At 42.0% G+C, this 13,297-nt stretch overlaps 1 protein-coding gene across 8 annotated transcripts in view; it reads right to left on the minus strand.

Moving 5' to 3' along the window:
- kug (FAT atypical cadherin kugelei) overlaps window positions 1–13,297 on the minus strand; it is a 420,874-nt gene that overhangs the window by 320,429 nt on the left and 87,148 nt on the right. Inside the window, exon 2 of one of the 8 annotated variants that reach the window (XM_076531847.1) lies at window positions 212–426. The exons of the other annotated variants lie outside the window; for them this stretch is intronic. The gene's annotated coding sequence lies outside the window, so the exon portion shown is untranslated. The remainder of the gene's footprint in view (window positions 1–211; window positions 427–13,297) is intronic. 8 annotated transcript variants of the gene reach the window in all.

The following is a 13,297-nucleotide window of genomic DNA, read 5'->3' on the forward strand; positions in this document are numbered from 1 at the left end:
ATTTGCTGAATAATTTACATTCTTCGACGCGGAATTACACGGCAAAAAATAGAGGTAGAAATGGGAAACAATTCCGGACGAAAAATATTGCGATTCGCGAGGTAAAAGGTAGGTTAACTGTTATAGGAGACAAATGCATTTGGAATAGAATGAAAGGTCTGGGTCAACGGAACAGTATCGTGTTCGCAAATAGATCGATTCACGTTATTACCTGCAAACAGAGTCAGCAGTCGAATAAACGTATCCGGTACCAGGAATCGTAACCGCGATCGAAACTCCAACAGCGAGTTCAAGATGTTGTTTCGAAAGGAAATCCGGAGATTCGAGTCAGGTGGAGCGTACAATCGATAGAGAACCGTCTCTCGGATTATCGTTACCCAATCGAGAGGACATCGACGAGTTTGCTGTTAATTTGGCCAGGCTTACCTGAAACAGAGAGGAAAATCAAGCGGGTAAGCATCTCGACCTGAATCGATTTATATTCGGGTGATAGAATTGGATCAGCTCTTTGGAAACTTTCGTTTAAACACTTAATTTGTGATCCACCGAAATACTTCGAAGTTAATTAATTTACTCGGTTAAATTTATAGGTTATACGTATCTGGATTTGTCACGAGTAGTTCAATTGAAACGGCTTATTTGAATAATAGCTATAAAGTGTTAAGACGTAAAAAAATCGAGTTTGAACAAGAGGAAAAGTTAGAGAGATTTATAGCGCGTTTATATGAAGCTTTCAGAGCGAACACCGGAGAATTTTCACGAATAAGCGCGTATTTAGGTTAGGAAGGAGCAACGTATAAAAGTGTTTTCCTATTATTTTCCATTAAGCCTCGTTACACCTGCACTTACCACTACCAACGAGGAAAAAACACGTAGTTTCACGAATACCAACGAGCTACCTATTAGAGCTAAAATAAACACGGTCTCATCTAAGAAAACAAATTATTAAATATGAGAATCCTGAATAGAGGCAACTTTTCGTAGCGTGGTGTCGGTTACTCCATAACGAACAATATAAAGCTATCTTAATGTGGAAAACGCGTGTTCACGTGCCAGTGTAACTGGAATTGTTTATCGTAGACCCTTTGTCCTCCAGCGACACAATACACGTAGGTTCTCATTCGCTTCGTCAATAGCCCCGTTTCTTCCCCGATGTCGCCCTGTGTTTTGTACGAACGTCACAGAACACGACGTCCAACAGGACAATCGACCGATCCAAGGGAAATGTGTTGTGCTTTCGAATTAAATTATTTTCACCGGCTACATGACGGAACAACGTTCTCCGTTTTGCACACGACGAACAGAAACGAGATTGTAACGGATGGGTATTTCTAAAACGGGAACAACTGCGGCCGTGCTTTAATTTCATCGGCCGACACAAGTCGCGAAAATTCTATTAGCGTACAGTGAAATTTCGAATAACGCTGATCGATATCGATAGAGCGGTTTATGTTTCAAGCTTGTGAAACTATCAAGTTTTATTGTGCATTTATTGGCGAGTGCAGATTTTTGGATTGCTGTTGCGATTAGAGAGATGTGCAGTGGTGCTGTACTGTTGTGGAATTTAGGAATTTTGGAATTTGGGGGGTTATGGAATTGTGAAACTGTTTCATGTCCTCGAATGTACAAATCTAAAATTTTTCACATAGCTAAATTTATAAAAACACAAGTTTGAAAGTATAAATTTATCAAATTTCTTAATGTTCTATCGAGCTACCAGATATTCAATGTTTCATACTTGCAAATTCCAAAATCCTATATTGCTGCGATCACAAATTCTTGCGATCCCGACTTCACTATATTCCAAACTCCCAAGACCTCAAATTCTTACGACTACAAATTCCGAAAGTCCCAAACTTCGACGACTCAAAATTTCCAAGATCCCTAAGATCTCAAGACTTAAAATTCTCAAAGTTCCAAATTCACAAGACCTCAAATTTACAAGATCCCAAATTCCTACAACCCCGAATTCTCTACATACCAATTTCCCAAGCTCCCAAATTCCTACGACCACAAATTCCCAAGTGTCCAAATCCCTAAACCCCTAAGTCAAATCCCCGAATCCCTAAATTCCCAAATCAAATTCCCAAATTCCTACGACCACAAATTCCCAAGTGTCCAAATCCCTAAACCCCCAAGTCAAATCCCCAAATCTCCAAACTCCGAATCCCTAAACCCCCAAGTCAAATCCCCAAATTCCTACGACCACAAATTTCCAAGATCCCAAATCCCTAAACCCCCAAGTCAAATCTCCAAATCTCTAAACCCCCAATCCCTAAATTCCCAAATCAACTCCCCAAATTCCTAAATCCCCAATTCCAAAATGCGAATCCTCACTTCCACAACTACCAAGCCCACCGCCACCCTTCGTCAATCACTTGATCCACCCCCCTAAAGCATTTCACAGTTTTCATACGAAAAACAGTGCAAACCCGCCACCCATAGAATCTACCTACAAACCAGGAACAATATTCGTATAATTAAAGCAACACCTGTCGATAGCATTCTATTTATCGATGAAACTCGGTGATTCGAAACGCGTCTGCATTTGATTCAGCCTATAATATTGTTTAAAGAAGCAGAATAACAATCAACGGACTTGACGCGATTCTCTGTCTCGTGGCTTTGGACCATTCATTTAGACGGGAGCGTAAAACAAAATCGTTTGTGCGGTAGGTATATAGAACGCGGCATTTATTGTCTACCGTCCAATTCATCGGGTACGAGCTCGTTTATAATCCGCAGCAAGCTACCGCTCGACATAAGCTGCGGAACGCCGCGCCGCGTGCATTTCATGCTTGCAACCCGCTTGAATCGCGACGCGTTTTGTTTCGAGGTGACGTGCGTGCACCGTGGGTTGCATTCACGCGTCCGCGACTCGAACCCGGCTGCGTCTGAAGCTTTCCGTAGCTTTCAGCGTCCATTTTCTCTGCGTTGCTGCCTCCATTCGGACGTCGTTCATTTTACGCTGGACCGTCTGCGAACTCTAGCTACTCAGTGCCCTATAGTCACACGTTTTTCGGTATTTTTCATGATGTGCTACTGGAATTGCTATCCGGGAGATTACTGAAAAAATTTGTTCTATCTATATTTAGTTCTACTCGTGATTCGATATGCACACTGTGTACTAGATTTATTAGGACGATAAGCTGGTTTGTTTGCATTAGTGTGGCTAATAATGGGGAAAGCTTGATTTTTACTATTAAACCCTCTATTTGAAATTCATTCAATCGAGAAGAACGAAATTGAGCGAAACGCGTTAGCAGGCAAGTATGTTTATACAGTTCATATTCAGATTATTTCCAATAATTTTCATTCCTGCCTCAGGGTGCGTATCCTCCGGGTATTCGTTTGTGATTGATTAAAAATCCTGAACACAATTAACCACTGCCAGTTCCTTCACCCATCCCTCTACCAACTTCTGAGTGCAAAGTGATCTCAAACACTCAGTACAATAATATCCATGTTAAATTACATCGTCGTTAAAAAATGTTCACTCGATTTCTTAGAAGACTCCTGTCCCCATTTCTCTAGAAATATGAATTCATGATTACACACCTGTTACAATAGCGTTCCATAAACTAGTGTCATAAATAAATTAACACGTGTTTTCTCGGTGGTACATGTTGCAATGTTGTCACGATCACGGACAAATAGAAAGCAAGCGCCGGCGCTTGTCGTCCACGACGTCCAAGGAAAGACGAACGTTCTCTGCATGAGGTACCTATCTTTGCTCGATTCAAAATTGTTGGCAACTCGAGCAAACGTTAAACGAACAAGCGTTTACGAGCGACTCGCATGCTGGCACACGTGCATCGAAACGCGCGTAATCGACGCCTCCTTTGAACCCCGAGACAATTAATCTGACGCCCACTCGCGACCACGGTATTTCGCGCACACGTCATTCGACGAGATGCCTGATCGACGTTAGACGGATAACGATCAGAAAAAAGCCTGCCTCGAACAATAGAAAGTATCGTGTTCGAGGCTGAAACCACTTTTATCGATCTTCGAGCTCGAGGGTGAAGTGCTCGCTCGCTCGGGGTGGGGTTAATTTGACCTCGATTAAGAAGGTTGATTGAATGTACACGTCGTTTGATTGAATACGGTGGAGTGTACATTTGCAACTGTGCCACTGTTACAGTGATTGAACAAACTGGTTACAGTCTTGGTAAAATTAAGGAATTTTTGGATTTTGGTACTTGCAAATTTTTTGGAGTTTTAGGATTGCAATAATTAGGAAGTTTGATGATTTTATTTGATTTGATGAATTGAAATTTTTCAATTCCAAGAATGTCGATATTCAGTGTTTCTAAACTTGTTCTTCCAAAAATTAGAAATTACGAACATCGAAAAATTTGAGGTTAGAAAACTCTGCGGTTAGAAAAGGAAAAATTGAAAACATTCTATTCACTGTCCTGTACACAATACCCAAACTATGTAACAAATATAAAGAAGCCCTAACAGAGTAAATATATCCACCCTTAAATGATCAAACGACACTTCAAGCACTCTCGAGACATCGTACCTGACACGAATCTCGAACAAAAGCTACTTCTCTGAGCAGAATCCCCGGCTTATCCAGCTCCAAACTTTCACCCCTCGTTTAGCGAAATATCGAAGCAGATCGAAGGAGGATCGCAGTCGAAATCCGGAAGCAGCAAAACCGTGAGACGCAGGAAAATAATCGTTTGTCACCTCGTTGAAAATCTCGGAGACTTTTTCCTGTCCCTTTTTGCCCATGGTACGCGTTCGCGCGCAACGAGTTTCGACGAAATTGGACAATAAAATTGTCCAGTTTTGCGGGAAATATATTTCAATTTTCGCGCGATGGGAGCAGAAGGGGGTGGTGGCAGAGGGAGCTGGCAGGAGGGGACGATAAATCGAATCGGTGTGTAAATATTCTCGCGCTACGACCGGAAGTGGCGGGTACATGCACTTCACCACTGGCACTGGTCGATATTTATCGTCAAGATAGCTCCGGATAACGCAGAACACCCTGGAGCACTGTTTTTCACGGAAGCCGAACACTAGAATCGAGCCTTCGAATTAGTTTCCGGGGCTTTGATTGACCGTACCTGTATCGATAGGTATCTCACGTGACGTGGCACTTCTGTCCGGGAAATCGTGCTTGTTACTGCGCTATCATAAATTAAAATGTAAACCAGCCTGCAGTGTATGCACTCCATTATCTCGTTTATATCTTTAATTTCTTTTTATGTTACGACTCGTGCGGGATAAACGAGATAGCTGCTGAAGGTTATTTTGTTGTTTTAGGACGGAAAAATCTGTACTGCAGAATCGAAGCAAAAACTGACAATTCAAGCTTTTAAATCGTTACTTTATTTACTGTAACTCATTACGTTAAAACTCTTGTTTCTTCGTTTTTAACACGGCGCTGTGTACGTATGTGGTGAAGCGTGTGAAAGATACACGCTAAATTTAACAATGTTATCTTTCAATTTATTACTGTGTATTAAAAGCACACAGATATCATGTTAATAAGAACCTTACAGTTGTCATTTCTTTCTGATAACACAATTTAATAATTCAGCACGTAAAGGCAAATTACAAACATGCAGTGAATTATTAATATAAATTATAGTATCTGCGATGAACACTTTTAAAAATTTCTTAAACAAAGACGATACTAAAGTCATGAACAGTAACCTGAATTTCCTACGTCGACGTTATAGATAAAATTTTTGCATACATTTCTATTAAAATTGTAATTAATAAGCCACAGGATGTGTGGTAAGTGAAAAGGATTTGCAGTTACGGGATCCAATATTGTGCAATTTGACGTTGGATATCCTTGGCGCAGATATGAGCGATCGACCCTGTCAGAGTGCTGTTACACTTGCCCGGTTCGATTAATCGACCCTTGAGAAATCGCTAGGGCAGCACTAGCAGCAGCAGCGGAGGCAGCAAGAGCGGCGAACACCGCTTCTTCCTCGTGAAATATGAATTACAGGAAGATTATCGGTTATTTACGAGGCTCGTCGAGAAGTTCCAAGTCCCCCTGTAAATTCCAAGAGAGCACCCATCTACGAGTCCTCCCCTTTTTCACTCTCCAACTTCCGCGAACGATTTCCCGCCAGTTATTCCCATCTTCGAGTCGCGTAACTCGTGTTCCGCGGGGAAAAACGCGAAATTACATCGTAATATTCCAAGCAACAAGTGCCGTGTAATTACACGAAACTTTCCAATCGGAAGAAGCAACGGGATGCGATATATTATGCAGGAACGAGGTGATTGCTATTGGGAAAAAAGGCCAAATAGATTCTCTTCTTCGTATTTGACAGAAAAGGTGATATCGTTCGATATCTTTTTTTAAATTTTATCGCTTTCGCTGTGGACACTGAGGATACTTTGGTACTTGGTAATTTTAGAACCTTGAAACTTTGGGATTTGTACGAACTGTCGGAGTTTGTAATTTTAATACTTTGAGACCTTTGAATATTTGTGACAATGGACCTCAGAATATTAAATCTTGCAGATTTCAAATCTTGAAAACTGTCGTAGCTAAATAAACCACCACAGGTCTAAGTAGAATTTTCTGAAGAAAGGTTAGGGTACAGTTAGAATAGGTATTTTCTAGCACTGTATCCCCATTCTCTAGCTATCTTCGGATCTCATTTCCAGAGGAGAAAGCGTGTCTAGAACAGTCGCGAGGGAAGATCCTTTGTTTCGCTCGGACCGATAGTCTCCGAGCAGATTCATCGAATCTGCATGGGATCTTCTGTGTCGTAACCGGCTTAGCTGCACCGAGCTACGTAGATGACGGCAGCGAATTTCAGGGAACAGAAGAAGGAAAAGAAGCGGGGACGAACAGCCATGGAATCGTGGATTTAGAGCTTTGAACGCGCCATCGGACCGGGACAGCTCGTTAGCATTTCTCGACCTTTCTGGAACACGTCAACCAGTAACGGTGATTTAACATTCAGCTCGGCGTACGTTAGCCCCGCAATCTCGTCGAAAGCGAAATAGATTCCGTTTCATCTCAAGCAATCAATCTTGATTGGAACTTTTGATCAAAGCTGGGAAAAAAACCGCAGCTTTTGCCGGTCGGAGAACCAACTTTTACGCTCGCTACCGGAAATACGGAATTTTCAGGCTGAAGTCCATGCAAGACGTACTGAGGGTGGTCTTTGATCAAAACGAATTGATTAGTAGCGAATCTGCTATAATAGTAATTTTGAGGGACCACAATTAATATTCATTTCTCTCGTCAGTTTCCAATTTTTAGTTCCTCATTTTTCATTTCAGATTTCCTATTTATTTTTAATTAATTGTATTCTGATTAATATAGGTTCACAGGTACGTTCATAGACATGCAAAATTAACCCTTGAACATCAGATATAGATTCATAATTGATGGATCCTTATAATGGATTATTAATACAAGTATTAATTTTATAAATAAGAATATAAAGATTGGCTTAATAAGTTTTCTTTGTGTCACACAACACAAGACTCAATTTACTCGAGTCAAAGAGCGCCACAATCTAACACAAAGTGTTAATCAATCTTATCGTTGGCGCTGAACACCTTGAAAGATTTATCGAACACACATTGATAGATCAATTCTGACAAAGCAACCACTAGCACTTCATGTTGCAATTCATTTGTCGTAGGATCATTACGGACCTCATCCATCAGCCACATGTGTATGTACGTACGTGGGAACATGGTTACATACTTTAACGTTACAACAATGCCTCGTTTAAAAGTATCAATGACTAAACGGAAACTCTATACCAATCAACCGCTTCAGATCGCGAGTTAACTCTTCATCGAATATTCATTCGCACTAAAGTTCTAACGTTGAACTCATTGTTAAACGCTATAATAAATGGAATTTCTAATTTTATTAATATTTTGTTTTAACAGACATATTAGTTTCTCTGTGAAATTTTTTGTTAATTAGTTATCTAATTATGTAACCATCGAGATACTATAACAAGGTATATTGTCACAATACACATGTATAAGTTGGTGATTCATTAGGTCCAACATCCACCACACATTGTCCACATTTCATGGACAATACACGTAGGAATAATTTTTTTAGAAACTCAGCCATTTTGTTCTTGCACCCATAACCCATGAAAGAAAATGACAAAATGTGACAACCATATCTTCGTCCAGAAGCCACGGATGTAATCGCAAATCAAAGTAATCATAAAGCCAAGATGTCCAAAGGCCGAAATTCTGATCGGCGAACACGAGAGTCTCCGATACGGTGTGAAATGTGGTTCGCTTTATCCGTAGTTCAATAAAGGGAAGCTTGAATTTCGGACCGTTGGATGGGATTCACTTGTAAGCGTAACCCGTCGGGTGAACACGGTGTGCACCGTGAGTCAGAGACCTTTGAAAGGCTGAAAAGGCCAGCCGAATGGAAGACGACCGAGTCGGTGCACAAATCAATGAGCCAGCTCGTAACACCGATCCGCAACCTTGGTCACGAGGTGAAAGGGCTCGCTCGCGGAGCAAGATCTTCGTAGATCCGGGACGCGTAAACCGTTTTGATATACGATCCGGTTTATTCTCAATACGCCTATTGACGTGGCTCTGCTCCGTTGCCAGGCCACACCGCACGGTTAACCGCAGCCACGCGGAATCGCTAACACCTGCGTACATCGTCGATGGAAACGCGCTAATTAGGTCTTGGACGCTTCGAGGAACTTTTCGCGACACGGTGACTCGTAACGGTGACACTTATTAACGCGGTGGTTTGTTCCGCAATTGCGGATTGTCTCTGGTCGGTCCGTGTTAGCGTCTGGAACTTCCGGGAAACGGTGGGACTTTGTAAGTTTGCGAGGCTGAACGGAATTCATCGATGGAGTCGAAATGTTACATCAATACTGGGCAGAAAGATAGGCACCGAAGGGGTAGGGAAGCAAATGTCCAATTTCTTGTTTTATTTATTTAAACTTGAATCGAGTTACATCACTGTCCAACTGAGAGGTGCTAGTCTTAAACACTGAGATCATGTTTACTATGAAGTCCATGCAAGGAGGTCAACTACTGATCTGTGATGTACTTGAAAAGCTTGGCGACGAAGAGAATATCCAATACAAGTATTTGCAATCGTGGCGATGGTCGTAGAGCCGGCAGCCAAGCTTATTAGAAACCGAAGTATCGGATTAATTAACTCCCTGGTCGTGTTAGGCCCCATCGAGAACCGCTAAGCGAGCACTTGTCGGGATTCACGGTGCTTCAGGTGAGCCGGTCGGTTGCGCAACGGCAGTATTCCCGGGGAAAAGAGAATCGTATCGTTCGGTATCTACGCGGGTATCGAGGGGCACCGTGAAATATTTTCGCACCCTTCGTGCGGGGAGTCACGAACAGTCCGGTTGCGCAATCGATGAAATCAATACTCGACGCCTTTAGCCCGCTGAAATGTCAATTGATCTCTCGAGCAAAATGCCACGTTACCCTTATCTCTCTCCCTCGTTCCTTCGCTGATCTCCGCTGCACGATGCAGCGCGGCGTCGATGAATTATTGCGCGTCCCATTAGCGGCAGACAATGGACCCATTGCGTACACGTACCTCGGTTACGGCCAAGAAAAACGATTAAGTTCGTACGGGTTCTATCGCCGGACCAAGGACTGCGATGCTGCTCCCCCGATATTATCCAACCGATACAACCTTGTTCGATGAAATAATTATTCATCCTTTGAGACTGACGCACGATATTACCATACAAACACGCTCTCCATCGTGCATCGTGTTTAACTTGCAAGGCCATTTCGAGACTCGAGATTTTATACGCGATTGCGATATTATCGTAATTAACTTTTTCATTAAACGAGCGAGTTTAATCGCCTAAAAAGTTGAGGGGTGGATACGGACCACGTGCGGCAGTCTGTTTTTTCTTACAACTTTCTTAATGCTAAAAGTACGTAAACGTACTTCTTCCAACTTTTTCAAGTATATACGACGGACAACGCTAAAGTAGAATTTAGATACAGTAGGCGGAAAATTGACAACTTCCGCAAGAAAATTCTCGTTAGTGGCTTAGACATGATACTGGTTCTGTAATTTATGGAGAAAGCGGGATTCTTGTGAAATCTTAGTTGTATCCTCTTTTTGTTGCTCATATTTTTTCCTATATAAAATCCGTCGTGGTTTATTCTCTTCAGTGTAACACAAAATAATATGATAACAAAATTCGCCAGCAAAGTAGTAAAATAAATTTAATGCAAACGATAACGTATGTATGAGTAGTCCCTGTGTTTCAAGGAATAAGAAATTTCAGCTTCTGCATATTCGAACTTTTTTCAGATCTGTTTCAAAGTTTGTTACAAAAGGTAATTTTTCAAATTATCGTCGAGAAGAAAGGAAAGAAGAGAAATAAAGCCATATGTTCGAATGAATATTCATAAGGTGGAACAAGAAGATGTACTGTCCTTATCTTTCCATGAGTGCATGTGTATGCATCTAAAATGTAGAACGCCTAGATGTCCCGGTTTCGCACCGTGAATGAAAAATTTACAGACTTCACAGATGGCAAAACGTGATTCCACGTTTTTGAGCGGCAGCGAGCTTCTTTGAAATTTCAGCGAAGCAACGTGCTACAAACGACACACGTTCCAGGTACGGGATTTAAAAGGAACTTCTTTTTTTAATAACTTCGAATAAGTCCAGACGGAAGGAACAAAGTTACCGTCACGTTCAAACTGAAATTATCTAACTTTGATTTCTATCGATACATAATAATGTAGTTAGCTTTATCTACTTTTTATCGACGAGCTGATGTATCATCGTCGTAATATAGGTTTACAGGAAGCAAAATAATAGAATTTTGATGACCTACATATTACACAGTATCTGCCATTTAACGTTGGAATAAAATTGAATCTTTATTGTTCTTAATGTCAGCAGAAAACAATTTAAACTTTCAATCGAACGTGCATTCTCGTCAGGTACATTCTCCAATTTCAATAGAAGTTTATTATATTTAGCTATTGAAACGTCAATCATTTTAACCGACCACGTTATACAACGCTGTTTTACGTATTTATCAGATAATAGTGGGATAACGTTGTATCGCGTCAGTTAAGAAACATCGTAACAATCGACAATCGTGCACATTCGTTCTAAATTCTCCAGGCGATTGTAGATCGTTTCGATGAATCACTATCGCCGCCATTTTATTCTCGAGCAGATGGCTGTTCGAAAGGGTTGTAGAATTACACGATCACCGCACGGACTTAAATTGATAGATTAAAATTTTCATCCTCGCTTTTTGCAACGATTCGGAGCATGTTGGTAGCCACGATTACGGGCGTCGAAAAAAGAGGAATATTCGGCCTGCCGGTAATTACCGTCCGTAAAACGGTACGCCTTTGTACCGTGCCGCCGATGAAGGACTCGCGAGATAATGTGATAGCAGTTGCGACGCGATGCGCCGCCGGAAGACGAATTTCTGAGCGGTTTCCTTCCTGAAGACACGCCAGCGCGGCGTGTTTCGCGCGCCACAGAAAAAAGCTGGAAAGCAAAAAAGAGAAGGGAGAAAGCAACAGTAACGCCGTGGGGTAAAAACTGTCGCGATAATGGGATTTATGGGGCCGAAATACGTGGTCGCGATTACCGTGGATAAGCGAAACTTCGCGCACGGACCATCTTTTTCTTACCTGCTTTCTACGAAAGATTTTAATTTCTCCTGGAACTTGAACGGATTTTCTTTCGAAGATCGATTTGATTTCTATCGTTTCACTTAACTTTCTGTGCTACAAAATCTGTGCTATAAATACTTAAAACACCTTATCATTAAATTCATATACCTGCAAAAATTTGTCCAGTTGAAACCAATCTGACGATATAATTTAAAAAATAACACACTTTATTTTTCAAAAGGAATCGAGTCTGTAGTAGATATGTCGTGATTTCGGAAACACTCTGTATGAAGCACTTTAACGTGAAAGCAAAGATAAAATAAATAAAAAACAACGATAGAACTGTCCGATCAATTGAATCGAAGTAATCGAGCAAGAAACGGAAAGTTCTGTTCGACCGACTCGATCAGTCGGTTCTTTTTTTCAGGCAACGTCGCAGCAGATCCGTCAGACATTTTAATAATAGCCGTGCACAAAAGCGAGGCAACCTTTTCATCAATGGAGAAGCAAGCCACCGGTAGAAGAGTCGTAAACGCGACAGAACGAAAAAGCGAAACAACGCCGACCGTTTTCTACCCGGTGAATCGCGTTTTCCCGGCGCGCGTTCAAAGAGTACACGCTCGCTGGTAAAAGTGGCATCGCGGTATGTACGCGTTGACTTTTCACGAGCGTGTATCACGCGAAACCACGCCACGGTTAGGAAAAAAAAAGACGTCGTCGCGCCGGAACGTGACGCCATTGTGAGCAAAACTGTGAAAGATTATCCATCCGCGTGCACCGTGCGCGCGGCCATTGTTCTCCATTTGTTATGACGCGACCGGAATCCGTGTAACCCGCTCTACTATCGCCCACGATGGAAAGTCTGAAGCCCGCGATAAGAACGAACGAGCGGCAATCAAAAGAAAAGAGAATTGAAAACTCGATTGTTCGAACGCTTTGGCAGACCTGCAATTTATTTTCCCACGTTTCCCGTTTTCTCGTTTCCTTCTATCTCGTTACTCTGCCGGACGGGGGCTGGTAATCGCCCCGCCAGATAACGAGAACACGTAAAAACTTGGATAATTAACGATACGTCGTGGAAAGATTGGCTAACTATTGTGCGATCGTAAAACCAGCCAATTGGGTCATCATTGGCGTAACTAGTATTTCTGTTCGAGGCGATCTCTAACAGTGTCGGCATTTCGTATTGGCATTTTTTGGAAATCACCTTTCTGACATCAGCTATCATGCGTTCCGTGAAAAGCTCGCGTCGATAGTCGAGAAAGATGAAGGGGTAAGATTACGGAAATCGTTTTATTTCTGAACGAAATATTTCCATTTGACCAGCAATAGCGTGAGCTGATCAGATTCCTGGCGTAACCTGTTGCTGCGTGAAAATCAAACCGTTCCGCGGCAACTGTCGAGACAAACAGGCACCGCGACAGCGGAGATTACCTAATAACGGAAGTAAATTCATATTTCTCCGATTCGCATTATCCAGCTATCCAATCGTTTGCACGCGCGACGTGTTTGCCACGACTTCATCGATTCTCCGAAATCTCTATCGTGGAAACGCAAACAGTCAGTGATCCGCGCGAGAAGATTCGTCGTGAACCCGCCAGCAAAATGGTGGATTATCTCGCATGCTAGGAATCGCAGCTACCGACTGTGATGACGACGTTACTCGAAAATT

This window comes from Megachile rotundata, chromosome 5 (assembly GCF_050947335.1).
Source record: "Megachile rotundata isolate GNS110a chromosome 5, iyMegRotu1, whole genome shotgun sequence".
NCBI classification, from domain to species: domain Eukaryota; kingdom Metazoa; phylum Arthropoda; class Insecta; order Hymenoptera; family Megachilidae; genus Megachile; species Megachile rotundata.